The 17,237-nt window shown below is 40.0% G+C and overlaps 1 long non-coding RNA gene across 1 annotated transcript in view; it reads right to left on the minus strand.

Annotated features, from left to right (window-relative positions):
- The window catches only part of LOC121674976, a 65,678-nt gene extending 54,361 nt beyond the window's left edge, over window positions 1-11,317 (minus strand). The window contains exon 1 of the long non-coding RNA XR_006019913.1: window positions 11,208-11,317. This is a non-coding gene — a long non-coding RNA (uncharacterized LOC121674976). The remainder of the gene's footprint in view (window positions 1-11,207) is intronic.
- Window positions 11,318-17,237: the final 5,920 nt, after the last annotated feature.

Below are 17,237 nucleotides of genomic sequence, written 5' to 3' on the forward strand. Positions count from 1 at the left end.
TGGTCACTGATTCCTCTTTCTTTTCTTATCAGATGAAGGTTTCACTCCAAGTGCTGAGCAGGAGTGAAGATCAACATGCCTTCAGGTGATCAATAGAAAAAAGGTGTTTTGCCTATTAAGACTTAGTTAAAAGTATTTTGTAAAAAAATCACATTGGACCACTAAAAATGAAGAAATTTATAGCTATTGATTATGTGTCCTAGGCAGGAAAGGAAAGAAAGCTGAAGGAACAAAAAGATGATGACTTTATTCCTGGAAGAAGTGCTGATCCATCTGATACAAATCAAAAGAAAAGAACTTTACATACCCTTCAAACAGAAATTGAGGACCAGATTACTCTATTAATACTGTCATGATGTTTTCTATCTTCCTGTGTTCAGTTTTCTTTCTCTCTCGCTCTCATTTTGCAAAACTGTTTTCTATTCAATTGAAGAATTATCTCCTCAGTTACTGTGACATGGGATGCCACATGCAGGCAGACTGTGGGACACACTGAAATATTTCTTGCAGTCAGTGCATTCTCTGAATGGCCAAACTCCACAGGAGTCACTGGGCATAAGCCCGGCAGAAACCTGATATACATCTATCAACATTTCAAATTTGCACAAGGATACCTCGCTGACAACATAAGCAGCCTAATTTGCAAAAGTGCATGGGACACGCAAGTTGATCTCCATAGGGATTCCTGGAAATCAAGGCTTTTAAAGAGGCCTATTCTTGGGAAAATGTACTTGACAGTGCTAATTATAGGTCTTCAAGTTACTTGGCAATCTTCTCCAATCTCCCTGGCTGCTGCTAGGACAACACTTCCAAGAATCAGGCCATTTTAATCCCTTGGAGTAAAATATTAAAGTATTTTTAGACACAATATGGAAGGAAAAAACTAATATTTAAGGGTAGAAGTCAAAATACAGTGTGCTATTCCAAACCATAGCATTGGTTTGCCATGGACATCTCTCCAAGTTCAATTTCCCAGCTAATCAAGGACTAGGATCTCTTTGGGCTGTTGGATAACTTTGTAGCTACCAAAAACTGATTTGGGGTGCAAAATTTGCTTTTAAATAGACAGCACACAAGATCTAACCTCCTTGAGATACATCGCAGTTGTTACTACTTCTCTATCAGCAGTGCTGTGGCTGCAAATGGAAATCCATACCATGAATCTCATTAATATCACACTGTTGACCACTTCTCCCTCCCCACGGTAGCTCATAGTTCCATTTCCCTGCTTTATTGCTCTGCAGGTTCAGGTGACATACTGCAAATAGTGACTGTGTGTCTGTATTATAGTTTGTATCACTCAGAATCATTCCCTCCCAGACGTTTTGCAATGTGTGACACTCTTAGCTGACCATTGTGACATCCACTGATCAGCTACACAGTCAGGATTGAAATTTGTTCAGCATGAACTGGCTGGGAATTCAGCAGAAATTCAGTAGAAACTGGCTTCTTTCAGTAGAAATTGCAGCTGGTAAAACTGAAGGCCCTGTGGGACCCAGATCCAAACCTTTACCCAGGCTGCATACAGGCATAAAATCACATATTTAACTTAAATCAGTGAAAAAAGCACTAAAGGACTGCCTTCAGTTTTTTCTGGGGATGAAATATCTTCACTCAGAAGTGACATGTACAAAATCTGATACTGGAATTTGAGTGTCAAATTATTCAGTCCCCTCAGTTGCTGGGGATGTGCAGGAAAAACAATGCTTTTTGAGTAGTGGTGATTGGTTTTTTTTTAAACAAAACATAAATCAATGTTTCTGAAGTGTATTGTTATTTAGACAGGCAATCGGCTCAAACTAATGAGTAAAAGTGGATTTAAAATAAAAATATTTAACACTGAACACTTATGGGTGAGGACATTACCACTGGAGGCAATCCCCTCTCCAAAGTTTATTACATTTCAAAATAAATTAAGTTTTCTTAATCTATAGTTAGCATCTGCACTTAGTGCATTTATTTTCTAAACAAAGATAAAATGCCATGAATAACAAACTAATGGTTTAGAAATAGCTTTGACATTAATCACCCAAGCACCAAATTGGTGCCAATCCATTTATCTTGTCTGTGATATTTTCAGAAGAATGAGAGGAAAGTAAACTGCCACAAAATATGGAGGTGCTTAGCTCAAGCAGAATAAATTCCAGTGTTGGTTAAAAGGAAAATATGAAAGAGGCCATTAAACACATGCTCACACAAATTTATTTACAGTAAAGAAAGAGGGGACCATTTGCTGTAAATAAATATAAGATAATTAAAAGTGGGAATTACCAGTTAGAATCTATATATTATCAATAAGTAGCTTTAAAAATACTGCAGTGCTGAATGAGCTGATGATAATATGAGTTCATTTTATTTTTCAGCACCTCCATTTCTGGTGGTGAAACCAGAACTCTACACAGAACTTCTAATTACAGCACAGTTCACTGATTTCTTGTGAGAACAAAGCACTGAATTTCCCCTTGAATTAAATATCCAGTAAAAGGCAGCACATATGAAGCAGCCCCCCTTCCAAATGCTACTTTCTCTCACTCTGCACTGACCTAAACATGCATGCACCTAAATCCAAATTTTATGATAGCTCGCATAGATTGACTACAACCTGTATCAGCAACTACATTAATACAGCAATAACCTGTTAAGAAACTACAGAGCACCTGCAGAAACAACCAGGCTTTAGGGTTGCAGGATGGTGCCCAAAAATATGGGATCCCTTTCTTCCCTGTCTGTGCTGCTTAGCAAGGTCTAACCCCTCAAGTTGGTTACTCTTTTTCCATGGACCTCTTTCTAGTGGACAGTTCCAATGTAAAATATAAATTTGTTCCTTTGAAACCAAACTACCTGAAGACCTGTTCAGTCATGCCAGCTCCTGGCACAGGCAGTGCCAGCCCTGAATTTTAGGCACCACCACCATGAGATTGATAAGGAAATCAGTGTCCCTGTCAAAGGGAAGCAAACTTGGGGACCATGAGGAGCAGGAGTGAGATTGGATAAGTGACACACGGGTAACTTCCCATTTATGACTGAAATGGCGGGATCTGCAAGCAGTTCTTGAGCAGGTAGGAATCATGGTGGTTCATAAAACCCTGATTCCCTGTAGTTCTGTCCTTAAAGCTCTGAATTTCTGCTAGTAACTCAGTTCACTCTTATGACAGCAGGCTTTAGTCCCTGCACAACAGCAAGACTGAGACAACTGCAGGGTCTACTGCCTGCAGACTAAGGAAATATAACCCATGAAGATCTTCTGGGTCACAGTCCACATCATGACACAGGTGCATATGAAGATGAGCAGGAAACATGTAAAACAGAGAAAAGGTGTCTTAAAATTTAGTGTCTTTCATAAATATAATGCCCCCATACCAGCACCTCAAGGCCTCAGTAGAAACGTGCTGCAGGCTAAGAGGTTCCTTAACTCCAAAGGTCTTGTAAGAGTCAAAATTACAAAATGCTTGGCTGGGGCTGGATAGGCAAGAGGGGAAGTTGCTTAAGCTTATGCTTATTTTACATTTAGGCCCAAGCTGTAAATATCATCTCCTGATACCTTCAGACAACTTGGGTAGTCTGGCCATGAGCTATATGGGAGGCAATCTCCATAAAAAATAAGATCAGCTGTGTTTATCTCATTTAGTGCCATGAATTGCTCTCAAATCAATGGGAATTACAGTTTTAGTTTTAAATTCACCCCTTTTGGTATCCTGAACACCTATATACTTTTCACTATGGTTTGGGGGACCATACTACCTCCTCCATTAATCACTTTATAAAACATTGTCCTGTATGGTTTTGTCAAGATAAAGGTCTTCTCTAATGCTGACAAGCATTAAGCTTTCAAATTTCTTCAGGCCCCTTTCTGTGGCCTCATATTTCTTCTCCTTACTTCTGAACTCCATTTATTTGCTCACAAACCAACTCATGACAACGTTTGTCAATGAATTTAATGCTCTAGTTAGCAAGGAAGAAGCTTGTTAGCTAACATTTGTTATAAATTCTCTTCACTCAGTGGGCAATGGACTATACAGACATTTGACTAAGAGATAAATTACAGAAAATAATTTTAGGTATTTTTTTATCCACTCAATGTAGTTGATCTGAACTAAATGCAACAGACTGATTTTCAGGGTGACAGCTGTAGTAAAAGGCTCCTATAAAAGATATGTCTGTACATAAAATATAGCCAAAGGAAAGTGCTGCCTGTAGATAGAAGGGAATACACAGTATTGAGTATAAATTCGTTATTATGCCAGGCAACGGCTGCTGGTCAGTGGGCGTATGAATGCAGACCTAGGACCACAATCATATGTGAAACATTTCAAACAGTGAAGGAAGGAAAAAAAATCTAGGCGGCTTACAGGGTCATGTAGAGTGCCTACAGAAATTTGGCCTCTCATTCATACTTAAATCAAGATGTTAGGCTACTCAAATACTTTTGAAAATCATATTAGGTATGTATCTCTTTCTAAAGGGGCCCATATAGGCTGTGGTGTCTCGCCCTCAAGTAGGTCTATTGTGATCCTAAATCCAACTTTTGAGCATCTCAGAGTATTTCTAAATTGCCATTTTCATAACACATTTCCTAGAGGAAGCTCTGAGTCAGAACAACTTTTGTTGGAAGCACCAAAAGAAAAACATTACTATGATGCATGGAGCATTAGTTGCACTGCAAAAAGAAACAAAATAATGGAACCACACTGTAATGATTTTCAAAACTATTAACTTTGTTAATGAGTCATTAAAAATTTACTCCCTGCACTGATTCAGTGAGAGAACAGAGCCATTCATTAAAATCTCATCCAGAAGGTTTTACTCCAGCTGCCTCTTGAAATGTGCGGACAATGCATATGTTTGGTTTTAAATTACAAAAGTTTGGGCTGTAGAGAAAAATCTTTTTTGGAAGGAATAATGCAAAAGTTTCCTCAAAGTATTTACTACAGCTTTATTGCAGATGTGTAACTGCAGCTAAAAAACATCTACACAAAAAAAGAAATGGACTCATCTGATATACACGATATCCTCAGCTATTTATCATCATCAAGCAGCTCTATCTGCTGTTAATCATATGTTTAATGCAAAAGAATTACACGTGGAGGTATGTATTAAAGGATAGTAATATTTAATTACAATTTTTATAGGAACAATAGCCCAATTTTAAAGTTTTTTTTTTTTTTTTTAAAGAAGTAGGCAAGGGAGAGTATGTTAGCAGTCCTGCCAGTTCTTATGATTTCATTACAGATCCAGTGACATTTCATGCTCAAGTTGTGGCTCCTGAAGCCCTCTAACGTGAAGGAAATTCTCAGCTTTTCTTTTATTCATAAGTGACTTGCTTTTCAGCTGACAGGGGAAAGCTTGAAAAATATAAACCCTAAATAAATACCTAAGAGAAATACACATTCACACACCATGGAGTCTCAGGATTTTAGGGCAATCTCAAGACTTACGGAATCTTTGCTCACAACTTCTCTACTCTGGAAAGTACAGGAGTTTTCTGAAGTGATCTATGAATATGAATACACAATTACAGTATTGACACAAGGCACTATTGTATTTTAAATTAGAAGGTTTTCCTTTGACATGTGGTGAACTAACAGACAATGGTGCTGTGAGAAAAGTCACCGTTGAGTAAATAGCAGGCACTTTTCAAAAGCACACCAGGAAGGAAGGTGGCAAGTCTCAGATTTCCTGTCCTCCATCATGCTGCCAGTTCTGTACCACTACAGTTTACAATCCAACACCAAAAGTCCTTCCCAAGACAGAAACAGGAGTATCTGCCGGAACTATCTAGTTAGACAAATTGAAAGAGATAATTAGGAAAGAAAAAGAAATGGAGTGACTTTTCAAGTCAAGTAATGGTAAAGACAAAGAAGATTTGAAAGATATCCTTAGTTTATTTTACTGTTTCAGCACAAGCAAGACTGCAGGAATACCCTTTCCAGCATCAGTCTGGACTCGCAGTACAAAAACCTCAGTATCCTCCACCGCTCTGGTAGGCATTTAAACTGGTTCTCTCAGGATCCTTGGTAAGCGAAAGTGTGATTTTCAATAAAACATCTGAGAGTAGGATCACAAAAGATTTATCTTCAGCTTCAGTAAAGAAAGAGAGAATAAATTACTAAGAGGCAGGGAAGTTTTATATACTAGTTTGAATAAAAGGGATGTAGATCTGTAGAAAAGCTGATAAACCTACAAGAATGCCTACAACATTCAATATGAATATTCTTATGGGCCTCAGAATTTCTTCTAATCCTAATGAGAATGATTCTATGTATTTTCTGGATTTAAAAAAAAAAAATCATACTAAAAGAATACAAAACATTCAGAACAGTGATGAGGAAAATATTAGGTGCAAGAGACTGCACAAATTTCCTGCAGTGGTAGGGTAGAGTTAAGTGAAAAGAATTCTCCGGTTACCTGAAGGTCAAGCTACACAGCAGAGCTGCTTTAATCATCCTGAGAAATGGATAAACTATAATTAATTACCCATCTCACCAACTCAGGCCAAAGATGAAGAAAATAATAAACCTTGCTAAAGACCTTCAGTCAGATCACCAAAGAGGTTGATTAAGAAAGTCTTCCCCTTGGCTGTACTTAGAAAGGGCTAAGAACACTTAGAGCAGGAGGGTGAGGCATGAGCTCTCCTGCTGCCATCGTCTATTTAGCCAAGAAAGGGAAGACTTCAGAACCATTCGATATATGCTCGTGTCACAGGCCAGAGCATATGACTGCTGTGCCCCTGATCTTCACAATGCATTTACCTTTGCTAAATAGCAGCAAGGCAGAATAAAAACCAACAGCTTAATGGAATTCACTATTTTTTTTCCGCTGCCATGAGAAACTGTAGCTGTGCTAGGTCCTAGTACTACTTCTGGCCTCTCCATTTGCTGCTGCAAGAGTTTATAAACCAAAGGCCATGAAGGCAAATGTAAACATTCCTAAATTTCATTATTCATTTCATTCCATCATTTCATTAAAATCAGAGTTTTATTTTCAATTCCCCTTCCTAGGAGTAACTTATTGTGAGCAGGAGGATAAGGTTTCAAAGTCACTTCATGATAACCTCCTCACCAAAGTTCAGAGGGCTTTTCTCCAAGAGATGCACTCACTTTCCTGTATATCACCAGTCTCCCAGCTGCTGAACTGTTCTGTGGAGATCTCTCACTGTAAACAGACATGAATGTGTCAGCACATCCAAGGAGACACTTTTCCAAAATGGCAGACAATCATTGGAAACATGGCAGCAACCATGTTAATAAATCACAATTAAAAGCCATCATCTTTAATTATGGAATTTTCCAACACATTTTATTTTCCTTCGTTGTATTTTCAACTCCTTTGTGTTGCTCTCACTGCCAGTGCACGAGCTGCTCTTGTCCATGGTGGGCTGATCCTGGAAGATGCTCAGGGCAGCTGTTGAGGTGCTGGGTGCTTCTAGTTTCTATCAACACTGCATGGGAACTGAGCAACCTGAGCATGATGTAGGATGAGGCCCAAAAAGCACTTTGAAAATAGATGTTCCTCCTCTGGCACTCAGCAGGGACAACATGCTAACGGCTGGCACAATGATAATTATTTTTACATTATTCTGAGAGCAGTTTCATCCTTCTTTATTTTCCTTTAATTTCCTTGACACTATTTTCTAATCTGATCAGAGTGAAGCAGATTTTAAGAATATATGTTTTGCCTTCTAAACATGATGTTAACTGCTGACAAGCCTTAAGCAGTTTTGCTATGCAAAAGCGGCTGCTTGCTCTGGACCATTTCAAAATATGAGAAGCACAATGTGTTCCCAGCTGCTGTGTTCTGGTTCTTGTGCAGATGAAGGATAATACAAATTTAAAGTATCCTACTGGAAATGAAGGTACTAGTGTTTGCCTTGGGGCTGTGCTTGCAGCTTCACGGGTAATCAGAGAGTATCTCTTCTCTGCTATCTTCATCAGTTGAACAAGCAAAAATAAAAGTATTTCCTTTCTCTCAGTTTTTTTTTTGTCTTATCTACTTATTTTAGCACATCTTCTGGGACAAGAATGTCTTGCACTGTGTGCAAAAACAATACAGCATCACACAGTATACCAGATCCTGGCTTGGCTGGAAGCCTCTAGCTGCCACAGTAGTATAAAAGAGCAAGAATTATTGCCCATATCTAAAGGGCATTTGAAAACTGATCCTGCTGTAACTCTGCTGAAAACACCTCCTGCTTCTGCATTAGAATTTGTTAGGTCATCATCAGATAAATTCCTCTTGAATTTGTCATCCCAAACTACAATACAAAATAATTTCTTATTGCTTTCTGCTATGAAGGTCACTACATTAGCCTCATCATGAAAAGAACAAATGAGCTTTAGCCCAAGTCCCCAAAATTATACTCCAGATGGACTCCTATTTTAAACATGAGGAATGGATGGAGGTCAAAAGGACAATTACAAAGTCACTTGGAAGTGGAAGCAAAGAGTGGTTGCTTTGGTCTGAGCTGAGCAGCATAACATCACCTGTTCTTCCTTCCTGTCCATGCACACAGTATTTTGGCTTGGTTTTAGCATAATTTTAACCTTCAAAAATGGCGGTACTTTCCCATTTCCATAACCTTTATCTCAAGATATGTCTTCTAAACTATCAAAATACTTTCTCTTGGAAAACACCACCTTTATTTCAGTATTTTGAAACAAAAGCAAAAGGGCAAGGCAGGAACAAATTTTTTGCAGGTTCAGGCTGCATTTGGTAGGTAGTTAAAGTCAACAAAAACCATGATTTTTTCATCAGATAAACTATTCAACCAAAGCCCTGTGCACATATCTGCTGTGAACTCTTTATTTGCTGCTTCTTTATTGAGTTTTAGAAAGAGTTATTGAGTTTCCCTATTGATTTTTAGTGAGTGAAACAGTAGTTTTTGTTGGGATCGTGACTGAGCTAATTGATAAACTCTTGCGAATAAACAATAGCAGGGGCAAAAAGGCAAATGAAATGTAATCAATGCTAGTCAGAGCAAAAAAATGCCTTCAGAAACTTGCAAAATGGTGTCATTGCAACTACAAGCCGAGTGCTGCTGCAGAAACGCTTGAGAGCTGTTGGGGTAATGAGTGCTATTGGAAATGTAATGATTGCACACTGAGTAATTATCATGTTACATGAATTACTGGTACATCTAAGGATGCATGTTTATTTTAGCTTGCTGGGCAAGATTAAGTAAAATAAAGTATTCTATAATTTAATCGGCATGGAGGTTTTATTTCCTGCAGTTTGGTTAGAACTTAAAATTTGAGGATGCGATTGCAGACATCACTCTGCATGCACAGTTGAGTCAGTAGGGTTCAACTTAAAAAACATATCAAAGACCAGAGCCTGATTTCTCATTGCAAACTATTAATAACTGAGAATTGACCCATTGTTCAAACAACTTGTGAAAGGCATAATACAGTACGAGTCCTTGTATTTTGTTGGTCCAATGCCTTCTAACTCATGCCTGATGCAATCTTCGTCAATTCACCCAACAAGCAAAAAAAACCCCAACCCGTGGTTTCATGGGAAAATAGTAACTTTGCCAAGATGACACAGAAATAATGCTTCTGTTCAATCACCTAAAGGAGAGTGCTTCTCTCCTTTGTCAAGGCACATGTAGTTTTAGATGTTATTAATGGCCATTATGTAATTGGCTACAGGTGACTGTTCAAAACTTTAATCCATATGGCCAAGGAGAAGAGGCTAATGCAGTTAGTGTGGAGCATGTTGACAGATGCAGAGTTCATCCCTTCCATACTGCTGGATAATAAGGTTTAATTGTGCAAAAGATGTAGGCAAAGGCTTGGAAAAAAAATGTAGAAAAGCATTTTTCACAGAAAACAGTTTCTTCTTCTTTTTTTTAATGGAAAGTTGAACACTGAAAATTGTCAAGTGCCACTGACACTTAATTGGAAATATCATTGTGGCTCCCCATGGGTATTTCTGTGCCAGAGCCTCTCTCTGAGGTGAGGGCTTCTGAGTGGACTACATTTCCCATGAGATACTGAAAATTTCCCCTCTGCAGGCTACTGTGGTCTCAGAGCCCTGCATAGGAATGGTCCAGAGGGGAAACTCTGTGCCTGGGAGGGAGAGGCTCACTGACACCATCCACAAAAGTCACAGCAAACTGTCAGAAAAAGACATGCCCTGCCTCTCACCAAACGCGTGCCTCTTTGCAACAAGGATTGTCTCAGACCCACAGACATTTTTTTCCCCCTTTCCAGATTTTCAAGTTTGCTTGCTGCTTCTGCTCTCCTGACCTCAATTAAAAGATTCAAATGGATGCTTCTCCTGAAACCTTGAACGCATTTCAGACTCACCTTAAATGTGTCTGCAAAAGAAGATGGCAGATGAGCACAAAGACAATGTGATTGATAAAAAGACCCTTTGCCCATCCCATTAATTGTACTAAGTGATGCCTTGGAAGTCTGTTTGTACGAGAACCATTCTTAATTTATCAAGTCAGCTTACAAAATAAGGAGAAGATACATGCAAGTATGCCTGGCAGTCTAGTTTCTGTGCATGCCTGACAATGACATCCTTGCATTTTCCATGGAAAAAGACAGACAGTGGATTACAGAGTATGCTGAAACTACCCAAATCACCACACAGATCCTTACAAGCCAGGAAGTTGAGACAAAGTGCTTTGGAAAGGAGAAGTCATCTTAATACCTGTGAGGCACCTGACTAAGTCAGGCTACCCTGTTTACCACTCAGTTTGAGACAAAAGGGGCTGAAAATGGAAAAAGAAGCTACTATTGCTTGCTAAGAGAAAGATGCAGAGGGAAAAAAAGGATACAAATTGTAAGGGTTGGAATACAATTTGACATTAAAAGTGCCATAGTGGGTTAGTAACCATGTTCCTTGGAGCCTTCTATTCTTTAATTCACAGAACAAGAGTTCAGGCTCTTTAGTCAAGAGTGATAAGTGCCTTTGCTCTGGCTCTTACTCACAGCCTGTGGTTTTGTACACCTGCCCTGTTCAGGTAGAGCACAGCTTCCTGATGGGAAATGAAAGATAGCTCAGCGTTCATGGGTGGCTGGAATCAACACTCTCACCTCATGGAAAGAAGAGACATATCAGCCTTTTCAGGACAAGTCAACACCAACTCACTCTCAGCCCCCCTGTCCTAACCCAGGCTCCTGATCTGAACGGGTTTTCAAGAATTATACTCATTCCCTTCCCTAGTAAAAGAGGCACATAAGAAACTTCTACTTTACCTCATAGCCCTTCGTAGGGCCCAGCCTGCTCAGCATCCACAAAGCTCAAGGAGTCCCTGGGCTGCAGTGCCTGCGATTAGAGAGCAAGCAGATGTTTTGCTTTTACAGACAATGAGGACTTCCCCCACAGCTGAAGCAGGATTGGGCATGACTATAGGCAGAAGTGGGTTTTAAAGCAGCTGTTCAACTACTTGCATCCTAGGTGAGACTTTCAAGGTTTTGCAAATATTCTTAATGTGATTTGTCAGCTTGCAGGGAGCAGGAGAGTCAGACAACTGTAACTATGGCAATAAGATCATTACTGGTGCGGAAGATCTGGTCGTTCCCAATGCTTCAGCAGCCTTCATGCATGATGCCAATTAGACAAATTCTTTGTGATTCCTCCAGGCTTCTACAGCACCAAATGCAGAGATTCAGCCTTTAACGAACAAGATTCACTTAAAATTATGTGACATAACCATTGTTGTAAAGTATGTTAAACAAATTTGGCCATTATTTTCCCAGGCTGCACATCCTTTTCCATTTCAACATCATCTTTAAGGACCGACAGCTAGTTACCGAAGACTGAGATACACGTCTGTGTTGCAGTGGGTGTGCGTATCTCTTCATGATGCTAGGGGAATAGGTTGTTCCCAGAGCGCTGAGCCACTCAGAAATCTGGTCCCTTTGAGTACAGAGCTCTTTAAACAATTATCCTTGGTGAGGGTGCTAAAGACATCTGAAAATCAGGCATAGGAGGTGATTCATTGGATGGTGTTTGTTACACCTGTGGTCATATCGAACTGTTCAGTCTTGCAAAGACGGGACACTCATTCAATTTTTCTACAGTGAAAGGCTCCAATGATATTCTTTCGACCATTCCTTAGTGTGAAATAAAAAACAGGTAAACATCTCAGAGGGCTTATAGCTAACACTGAAGAACTGTTTTTCAGCACAACTGTATCAGTAGAAACATGTAATGGCCAGAATTGAACTGCTTTGTTGGCCATGTCCCTTTTGATGAAGGATGGTCACTTGCTTTTTCCCTTCCTGGCTGGCTTGCCTTACCAGATCCTCAGCAGTCCTCCTGTGTGCTGTTGGATTTCCCAGTTCTCAGCTCCATGGAGGACTTTGAAGGACCACACATCCCAGCTGTGGAGCTGCTCATCCAATGCATCTGCTGGTCATGACAGAACATTCCAAGCCCTTGGTCTCTTGTAAGCTGGCTGTGACCTTAGACTCAACACTTCTGTTCTCCATATACACCTCAATTTTCTAGCTCAGCAAGGCTTTCTGCAATCTCTGTTCAGTGCCCAGTTCTGTATTTCCTCCAGAGCTTTACAGACCAAATAAGATTAAGGTGAAAGAGAGGGAGGTCTCAATTGCACGTGACCATTCAACTCAAGGATTCCTTTCTCCACATCAGCTTCCTCTCACAGTTTTAGCCATCCATCACTTGTCTTTTTAATTCTGGCCCAAGCTGTTGTGTCACCTTGCTCTCTGCTGCTAAGAAGTAAGTTTCAGCTCTGAGCTATGCAAAACCTTTTTCTCCATATACCTTGGGACTACAGAGAAAGCTAAAGAATCAAGGCTTACAAGATGTTTTGATGCTAATCATCAGATGGAAAGATGCCTTAGGAACAGAAATATCTTACAATAAACCAGAAACAACCTTTAAAAGTATTTTCTTGTAAATAGTTTCTTCTGAGTCTGGGCAGATGGAACTCATGCCAAGGGAAGATACATTGGATGGGGCAAAGTGAGGCACCACTCACGTAAAGATGTAACAGCACTGTCACGGCAGCTTAAAAATTTATGGACAGATGAAGTGTCAGCCCCAAAGGCTGATATAGACCAACAGCTTATTTGTAAAGCCACTGTGCCTACTCTTTAACTCTTCTGGAAGAGGAGCACAGCATTCTGTGGAGGAAACATTTTTAGCAAAAGTGGACCAGGAGGATGAAGTGGGTATGATTCAGAAGAGAAGTCTAACTCTCATCAGGCTTGACTTGATTACCATGCCATCTAAGCCAGTGGAATTACTGTGAGGAATTCAGGAGTAAAAAAAGTCAGAGGAACTTGTAAACATCCTGTTATTAAAAAAAAAGCTGTATTTACTGCAAATCTCTTTGAAACACCCTCATTATGTGCCTTGCACTGCCCGTTTCAATGTTTGTGTTTACTTACTGTCATCTACATTCCCCTTTTAAAGGAGATTATTACTCTTACTGATCAGCTCTTGTTATTTTCTGAAAGTTTTCTGATGCAGGCAGAATATTAGATGTTTTTTGTAAAGGTTGTCTTCTTGTTACTCTTTGACAAGCAGTTGTTCATAATTCCACACCTTAACAATTACACTAATTTTTAAACTAAAGGTTGGAGCCATAAATTTTCTCCAGTATTTCCTGCAGCTAAAGAAACACAGTAATCAATAAAAAGGAAGCACTAATAATATTCATTACTTCTTTATTTTCTTGTCACACATGCTGCAATAATGTATGGAGATAAACAAGTGCCTATTTTTCTGATTTCATTTTGAACACAGAAATCTCTGTAGGGCACACAATAAAACTTGATTTTTGGCTTATGCTCCACAATCAACAGCTAATCCTCAGCTGAACATTTGATACAAGGTGCTCTGCTTAACCTTTTGTCTGCTGTCTCCATCACGTTTTTGCGTGCTCTTTGATTTCAATTAAGCTGTGACTGAATATATCACCTCTGGGTATTATCTTTCCTTAAATTAAACAGCGCTTTGCCTTGTGATATTAATCAGAAGCTCCTTGAGGGGGAGTCTCTGCTGTTACAGCTGGGCACCAAGCCCTCCCCTCCCCAGCATCTCTGAGTAGAGCAGGTTTTGTGATAGACCATGAGAAGAGGAATGGGACTGCCACAAACAGACAAAGTGATCAGACATTGATGATAACACAGATCCTGATGCCAAAAATAACAACCTGTTCCAGGGAAGGACAGTAAAAATCCTGCTTTTCAACAAGCACAGTATGAATAAATGCAGTTCAAAAGCTCAGTTTAGATAAATTTGATTGTCTGGTCTATCTTCTCTGGCCATAGCTTTCCTTAGGGTTATTCTAAAATCTTCAGAGGCCAAGGTCAAATCATCAACTTGGTGTGTCTAATATTTTGATTAAATTAATGGTAGGAAAAGCATACGATTTTTTCACCATTGTGAAAAATGTTCTGCCTTCTGCCACTACTGATATTTCTGTGATCCTGAAAAATTTCTTTCGTATGGACTGGGTGTGTGAGGCTCCCTATGCAGCAGAGGGATACTGCTGCTGATACTGCTATCACTTAAAAGCAGTGACTACTTATCTTAAACAGTTCCTTGGACATTTGCTTCTGATGGAACCTTCTTCAGACCCACAGCTCAGATGGAAAGGTCAGCCAGCCCTAATGAGAACTCCTGATGTTTTCATTACACCCACTGTCATATTTCTTGCTCAGACCAGGTGCAGTGCAAGCAGTTTCACAGAGCAGACAACCAGTGGGGGACACATAGCCAAACTACCACTACAACTTCCTCTTCTTCCTCTATATCTACATAAAACTACAACATATTTAAGTTGAGGTATTCAGAGACCCTCCCAATCTGAAACCCACTGACTCCATGCCAGAGATTCCTCTAAAAATGCCATTGCTAAGTAAGCATGTGGCTGTAAGAAAGCCTTACAGAGGATGACAAGGGGCAGCAAAAGGCTATTCAGATAGCCTGCATCAAGCAGCTTCCTTCTGATGCTTAAGCCAGGAGCCTGGGCTCTGCAGGCTCTCTTAACATCAAAGGAGAGAAGCTCAAGGGCAGTGACAGTGCCACAACTGTGGCACGATTGAACAACACTTCATTTTATGTGTGTAGATTCAGATGCCATAGCAGGTGACTAAGAAAAACAGCAAAGGAGGAAAATAAGCCTAAAATCAATGTTACCTCACGTACAATCATTAGAACTCCACAGACCAAATTGCAGCGTGTCAAAATCGCATCAAGCGTGTTGAAAGCTGTCACTGCAGTGCAGTAAAAGTTGCCGATTAGGAAACACACTTTGATTTGGGAATATATATAAATTTTATGATTGATTTGATCCTTTTTGGTCAAGCTAAGATCAAAAGGTCAGGTTTTAGCTAACTGCCACACAAGAAAGTGAATACTTCCTCTGCTGCCACAGGGCCCCCATGATCTCTAGCTAGTAATTATTAGTGAATTGCTGTAAGGGAGTGCTTCAAAACTCCACAATCTCCACAGAAAAGGTGGTGATACTACAGACATGCAGTGGTGCAATGAACACATAGTTCTGGCTTTTTGCTGCCCATTTTTCTGCTTGCACAAAAAAAAAAAAAAAATGAACCCCCCTCCTCTCCAATAAACCAAACAAACCCCAAACCAAATCCAAACCCAAAACCCCAAACCAAACCCCACAAAAGGCTTCTCTATCACTAAAAAGGGTTTGATATTCGCTAAGGGGATGTGAGAGCTGTATGCTGTGTGTTTATCTACCTGTCAAGTCATCATCCTTCCCATGCTCCTTATAGATCAGTAGGGCAAGACCATTTTCCTTCTAAAAGAAATATTTTAGATCTACTGTATCCTTAAAGATCTGGCATTTCAGGGTCTCTGTGGGGATGTGTGATGGTGAACTTGTAAGTCAGTGCCCTTTTTGAGGCAGCATGGGATGTTCCCTCAACAAATCCTGCCTCTGTATATAGAGAGCCTCGTTCCTTAATGCTACATTTGAAACGGGCACACAAGCACATGGAGGGATTGTACCTTATGCTATGTAGAGGAAGTGGGGTTGCTCAGAAGTGGGGGAAAGGCAAGGGATCCCCATGGGCTGTGATGCTTCTTTTTTGTGGATCCTTCCAGCCTGTCCTGAGAAGTCTCTGCTCCCCAGATTGATATCTGGCCTTCTGATACCACAATCCCCCACTGCACTTGAATGCGAACACAAACACGTACAAGTATGATCGGTCTCTTGTGTCCTCTGGGCTTGTTTCTTTTTATAAATGCCAGAAAAGTTCACCTCCATTTCATGAATGGAATAGAAAACACTGAACAGCTTTGCTCCCCAACAAGACTATTTGTTCTTGGGAAAATATTGTCTTGCAGATGCCATCCTTCAAACACGCGTTCAGCATCCATTTAAAGGTGGAAGTGGCAGAAATGGGCGAATAGTTTTGTCACGTGGGCTTTGCTTAACCATTTTGCACAACTCCCTTCTCTGGAGCACACCATTTACAACTGCCTAGCAGTAGACTACACATTTTATTTTTAGTTAGCCTCAGTCTTAAGCAATTTATTGCATTTTGTGTATGCGTGCGTGTATGTTCTTATTTCTGGCAGCAGAGATTAAATCTCCCTTCTGACACAACCGCACTGTGTAACCTTGGTCATGTCTGGTGATTCCTGCACCAGTTACTGGTGAGAGGAATGAACATTTCCTGGCCACTGTCTATCATGAGTGTACACAGCTTAGGGAAAGGCTCTCTTTCATTCTTAATGAACTCTGTGCTTCCCACATGGAGGAAACAGTTCTCATTTAAGATCTTAAGCACTATTATAAACAGATGAGACAGGAAAACACCGTGTGCTGCTTAAAACTGGTTAAAAGATTCCAAACACTGTGTTTTTTTATATTCTCCTGTATTAAGGCTTGTGACAGGAACAAGATGGTATTTCTCCCTGGAACAGTCTTCTGCCTCGAGTTCGAAGTGACAAAGCATTAATGTATGCAAAATATGCAGCCTACAGCTTGTTCATTAGGAACACAGAGAAGTAGAGGAGAGTATGTAGATTAAATGTCACCAAGGCATATAAAACTCTTTGTGGCTATATAAAACTCTTCCCCATACACAGGAAAGTGCATTGTATAAAAAGGAGAGAATATGCAACAGCTCCACTGCCAAATGCCTAGCGACGGGTAAGTGCAACATAAGCCAGGAGTACATGGGGACCATAAACTTCAGTGAAGACACCTCTGTAGCAAGCTTGAATATCTTAAGGATTAAAAATGCCTGCAAGATGTCCTGGTTTTACTCTGA

Source organism: Corvus kubaryi, unplaced genomic scaffold (genome assembly GCF_017639235.1).
Source record: "Corvus kubaryi isolate FWS band 111438036 unplaced genomic scaffold, C.kubaryi_AGA036_p1.0 71, whole genome shotgun sequence".
NCBI classification, from domain to species: domain Eukaryota; kingdom Metazoa; phylum Chordata; class Aves; order Passeriformes; family Corvidae; genus Corvus; species Corvus kubaryi.